Genomic DNA, 6,395 nt, shown 5'->3' with positions numbered 1-6,395 from the left:
TTCTTTCTTTAAAATCTTCTTCCTACAATTATCTTCCATATTGCTAAGTATTCACCATGGCATTAAGTTTACAGAGAGGGCACACTTCAACATTATAGGCTAAACAAAAAATTTATAAGGGACACAATGTCTCTCGAAAGGTGTTTCTGGCCCTATTTGGAGAGTGAGTCCTAGATTTGTATCTCGAGGACAGGCTCCTGGCTGCCATGGGGAACAGTGGGGTCCCTTCACCTTGGCTCTGTCTGTTTGCATTTGCTAGAGACTTTTACCTCACTTGGCCCGCTGTTCCTTCCCTGCTGTAGGGGATGGGATCAAAGCCAGAGAAAAGTAATTGATTTCCATCTCTACCCCTCCCTCCTACAACTAATTACCTTCCCATCCTCTCTCTCTAAACCTCAAAGCTGCGAAGGTCATCCTTATTGTGGATTATAGCCAACCTAAAAAGCCTTCAGAAATCAAGTCTCTTTGACTATTGTTCTCTTGCTGCTTTTTAAATGACTTGGCAGTTTTCCTAAATTTACCTCGTGGTTCCTTGTTAAATATTTGCTAAAGCCAATTGAAAGTGGTTCCTCAACACTTTCCCCACTCCCTGTTTTTTTTTTTAAATTTTTTATTCCAATAATTTCAGCAGGAAGAAAACTAAAAATAAGTTAAGTAACAAATGCAGGCTCTTCCCCCTGCTAGATTAAAACTGGCTTTGATTTTGTATTTTCTTCCTACTAAGTATTATACCATACAGCCAAACTCTCAGAAGGAAAAGAATGCGCGTTTTTGGAAGTTTAATTTATTGTTATGCAAACTACTGTGAAACAGTTCTTTTCAAAAAATTTGACGCTGAAGTTTTAGACTTTCACAGTCAAAACTATTCAATGTCTCCAATCTTATTTTAAATACTTATTGACAAGTTTCTTCACTTGCCGCAGGGCAGTACCACATCACGGATCACTGAATCTGTTCCGGTATAATTACAGCAATTTAAGAACTCCATTAGACATTGCATTCTTTGGATGGTTACAGGGAGTTACTTTATAATACATCTGTAGCAAGTACAAGTATAAACCTGAAATTTAATACAGTTTACCACGCTAAAATGCAAAAATTTTCTATGACTTGGCTGTATTCGAATGATGAATAGCAATAGAAATTATTTTTTTCCTGTTTAGTTTTAATTTGAGCCAAGAAAGAGTGTCATATTAGTACCTGCTGGAATAGGAATAAATTGCTAGTCGCCTAAGCACTGACAAAGGAATCCCAATCAAAAGTCTTTCCTGGAAAAAAAAAGATTACTAATTATGACCAGAAACGTTGTTCTCTTGGTTTTGAGTTCTAGCAGTGAAGGCTGGTTCTGTATAGCAGCATATGGTAAATTAGGCCACGGAAACACTTTCCAATCAGTTATAAAATGCACATGTGGGCCAGGAAACTTAAATAAAAATACCCTAAGAAAAAAGAATTTTTGTCCTAAGGTGACAGCTTTTAGCCTCGGTCCCTGCCTGGAATTGGAAAAGTACTTTCTAATGGGAAAACAGAGAACAACTCTGGGGAAAAGGATTTCCAAATAATGGAGGAGAATCTTCAAAGGAGGGGAAAGCGGGAAGGGGAGGAGAAGGAGGAAGAAAAAGAGAAGGTGAAAAAAAAAGGAAGGAAGGGAAGGAGGGAGGGAGAAAATTCATGTTTGAAGATAATTGGTTCTTCCTTTAAAACCCAGAGAGATTTTCTAAATTACTTTTATCATTAGAGAAGGTATTGCCAACCAATTGCATTATCAGAAAAAATTCCCATTGCGCTTATGTATAGAGAGGACAATAGATGTGTTGTTGATGAAGTCTAGAAAGATGAGGCAGAAATGTCACTCTTTCCGTTTTGGATTTTGAACCACCACAGACAGAGAATAAGAATTCTCCACATCGTTATACAAATTTGGTTTTGATGAAGGAGCCAAGGTGGACCAGTAAGCTTTCTGGAGTGAAGTGACTACTGAGAAGGCATTTGTCACAAATAAGAGGGTTTGATCAAGTGTAAGAGCTTAGCCAGGGCTAATCCCACCTGCCCAGGGCCTTTGTCATTCCCTTAATGAAGAGACTTTGACAGTTAACATCAGAAACTTAACTGTAGCCATATGTCTGCCCAGTCACTGTGCAGGATTAGACAGATGAGATCTGTCCAGAAAAAGTCCAGCCATTGTTAATATAACGACAGTGATTTGCATGACATTGATGTAAGCTGGCAGCCAAGAGGAGTAGACTGGAATGTACATGAGTGAACAAATAACAAATTCACTGTACTAGTCAGTGGGGGCGACAGACGCCCTTGAGTGAGCATGTGTACTGTGTGGCCATCACATTCAAAATGACTGAGCGAGGGGAGCAATGAATCTGCATCCAAGTTTGCATGAAGCTTGAACATTCCTCCAGGGAAACTATTCGGATGATTCAGAAGGCTTTTGGGGACGATGCAATGAATGCAGTGCAAATAAAAGTGTGGGACAGATGTTTCAAAGGTGGTCAAGAATATTCTCCTAGTAATAATAATAGATATAATAATAAGAGCCAGCATTTTTTGAGTTCTTAGCATGTGCCAGTCATTCTTCTGAGATCTCTACATTCATAAATTCACTTATTCCTAGAGGTAGATGTTGCTGTATTGCTTGGATTCTAAGACATGTATTCCGTCACACCTGAACATCTTTGTAATCAGAATGCAGCCTTCAGTGAACACTTCACAGCCACTGTCAGACCACAGTTGTGATGTGGCTGGCATTGCCTGGGCACACACAGATTTGGTAAGAGTTGTTTCTTTTGCCATTTTAGTTATTTGCACTGTTGACATTACATGCTGTTTTTTTTATCTTAATGGTTCATTTTTTTGAAAGGTGTCATAGTGAGCAGCATCTTAGGGTCAATGAATACAGTATTATTATCTCATTTTTTTTAAAAAAGAAACTAAGGCATGCATTGTTTAGAAAAGTTGCCCACTTACCATTGCCCTAGACCACCAAACAAAACCCAGTGAGGGGCACTGCCTTTCAGACAGAACGGTGCTCCGATAGAAAATCAGGGTCGTCTCCCACTTACCCTTTACAACACCTAGCATGGTAGTTGTAGTTTTATAAAAATAAAGTGCCTGTGAGTGGCTTCTTTCCATTGTCCCCCACAACACTGGGAAAACATGGGAAAGAGCCATGATCAGTGATTCATTGGTCCTCAGGAGAAAACCTTACCCTGTGTACGCACCCGGCCCACTCTAGTGTCATAGGGAGAGCCAGCATCTTTCGTAGAGGAACAGTCTCCACTGATGTAGCGTGTGAGGGCAGGGGCTGGAACTTCCACCATCAAAGCCATGGTGCTAGGTCTCTCTCTTTCTCTCATAAACGGAGCAGTAATCTCAAGCGGAACAGAACAGGTATGATTTGTAATCTAATATGGCACCGTTTAATTCTTACGTTCAGTGGCCAGCATGTTAATTAAGAATGTGCTGTCATACGTTGGCCAGAATCCCGATACATGGAATGATTCCACACTCCAAGAACAAGGACACATCACCACTGCCTGAAATAAAAGGGAAACGGGCCCCCAAAACGCCAACAATGTGTTAGTTCAACTGATTTCTGATAGACCTTTTCTACAAAAGGCCATTACAAAATATAGTACACCAAGTTCTAACAGAATAAATTATTTTAACGTTGAACAGGTGGCTGTAAAGAAGTATCAATATTGAAGAAATAGAATTGATTGTGTGGATGATACATAGGATGAGCATCACTACAGCATTAAAAGTTCCTGTGCAGATCAAAATGACAGATACTCCTCAACCCAGCATAACGACCTTTCATCAGGGGCCTGACAGTGTGATGAAGATTGGGGGCAGGTGTTACACGAGTAGTGCGGGGAGGGGCGCACTCACGAAATGCGCCATCTTACTTCAGGGTTGGGTCAGTTCCATTCAGAGGAAACAGGTGCTACCCAGTGGTACATACTCAGTTCCACAAATATCTTGGCCCACTCATTTCTATCCTAGGTTTTAATATTTGAGGGAATATTTGAATTGGAGGTTTCTGGAGCATATGATTTAAAAATGCCATTTGTTTTACTATTGGTTGATGGAACATACCTATGTACTACTTCAAATTAGAGATGCCATGACTTCTAGTTTAAACAACTGAAATGCCACAGAGAAACAGCCAGTAGAATACTTTACTATGAGAACAGTCATGTGTTTGGATTGTTATTTTTTTCCAAGTTCTAACATGTCAGCGTGGGTAGAACAATGACTCCATTAACAGGGTACCCTACTCCAAATCAAACTAACTTTACTACCACTGAATAATATATAATAACTACCTGTTATTATAATACATAATATATAATAATGTATAATGAATAATAATATTATATATAATAATATATAATAACTACTTCCATCGCCAATTTATTTTTTCTCTTTTTTCAATTCACTGGGGTGGCGTTGGTTAATAAAATGATATAGATTTCAAGTATACATTTCCATGATACATGGCCTTATTTTGCACTGTGTGCCCACCGTCCGAAGTCAAATTATCTTTTGTCTCCATTTTGGCCCCCTTTACCCCTTTACTACCCCAACCCCTCTTCCCTCTGGTAACCTCCATATTGTTGTCTGTGCCTATGAGTTTCAGTTTTATATTCCACAAATGAGTGAAAACACATAGTTCTTAGCTTCTTCTCTCTGACTTATTCTGCTTAGCATAGTATTCTCAAGGTCCATCCATGTTATCACAAATGGCAGTCTTTCGTCCTTTCTTATGGCTAAGTAGTATTCCATAGTACACCACATCTTTATCCAATCATCGATTGAAGGACACTGGTTGTTTCCGTGTCTTGGCCACTGTGAATGAAGCTGCAATTAACATAGGGGTGCATATATCTTTCTGAATAGTGTTTTCAAGTTTTTCAGGTAGAAGCTCAGAAGAGGGTTTGTTAAATAACATGGAAACCCTATCCTTAATTTTTTTAGGAAATCCCACCGTGCTTTTCATAGTGGCTGTACCAGTTTACATGTTCACTAGCAGAGAATGAGAGCTCATTTTTCCCCACAACCTCTCTAACACTTATTATTACTTGTTTGTTGTTAATAGCCATGCTAACAGGTGTGAGGTGGTATCTCATTGTAGTTTTGATTTGCATGTCCCTAATAGTACTAAGTTATGTGATATATGAGCATGTTTTCATATATCTGTTGGCCATTTTTGTGCCTTCTTGAGAGAAGTGTCTGTTCGGACCTTCTGCCCATTTTTTAATTGGATTGTTTGTTGTTGAGTTGTATCAGTTCTTTATATATTTTGAATATTAACCCCTTGTTGGAGCTGTTGTTTGCAAATGTCCTCTCCCACTAGATTGGTTGCCTTTTTGTTTGGCTGGTGGTTGTTTTTATAGTTGTTGTTGCTGTTGTTCATTTTGGATTGTTTTGGGGTTTTTTTTTTTTTTTGCTGTGCAGAAGCTTTTTTAATTTGATATTGTCCCATTCATTTATTTTTACTATTGGAATAAAATTCATAAAATCTTCTCTAAGACCAAGGTCCATAAGTTTAGTACCTATGTTTTCTTCCATGTAATTCATTGTTTCAGGTCTCATATTAGGTCTTTGACCCATTTTGAATTAATTTTTGTGCATGGGGACAAACTGTATGACAGTCTACTTTCATTCTTTTTTATATGGTTTTCCAATTTTACCAGCACCATTTATTGAAGAAGCCTTCTTTTCTTCATTGTGTATTTTGACTCCTTTGTCAAAAACTATTTGCCCGTATCCATGTGATTTTATTTCTGAGCTCTCAGTTTTGTTCCATTGGTTTGTGTGTCTGTTCTTCTGCCAACACTATGCTCTTTTGACTATCATTGCTTTGTAGTATAATTTGAAGTCAGGTAGTGTGATATTTCCACATTCATTGTTTTTTCTCAGGATTGCTTTGGCTCTTCAGGGTCTTTTGTGGTTCCATACAAATCTGATGATTTTTTTTTGTTCTACTTCTTAAAAAATGTCATTGAAATTTTGATGGGGATCGCATTAAATCTTATATTGCTTTGGGTGATTTAAAAAGTTCATATTTATCTAATCCCTTTCATCTGTAAATCCTAAAATCTTAATATTTATTCACCTAATATGCTCTGTAAAATGGCTTTAGTTCAGAATTTAAAGGTTTTTCTTCTAACAAAAAAACAAACACCTTGCCTTCCCACACAGAGTTCAGCTCCCCACACATAGCTCCTGAGCTCACAAAGTCGTTTTTTCTCAGAACTAGCTCTTAGCTACCTGCATTTCAGAATGCACTATATGATCTCAGCAGTTTCTTGACTCCATAGGGTCTTCCTCAAGTTCTCAACTGTCACACATGTGTTTCTTCTCTTCTCCTTTTGAGG

The sequence above is a fragment of the Sturnira hondurensis genome, unplaced genomic scaffold (assembly GCF_014824575.4).
Source record: "Sturnira hondurensis isolate 20B ecotype Veracruz unplaced genomic scaffold, ASM1482457v3 Scaffold0010128, whole genome shotgun sequence".
Taxonomy (NCBI): domain Eukaryota; kingdom Metazoa; phylum Chordata; class Mammalia; order Chiroptera; family Phyllostomidae; genus Sturnira; species Sturnira hondurensis.
This window is presented reverse-complemented; position numbering follows the sequence as displayed.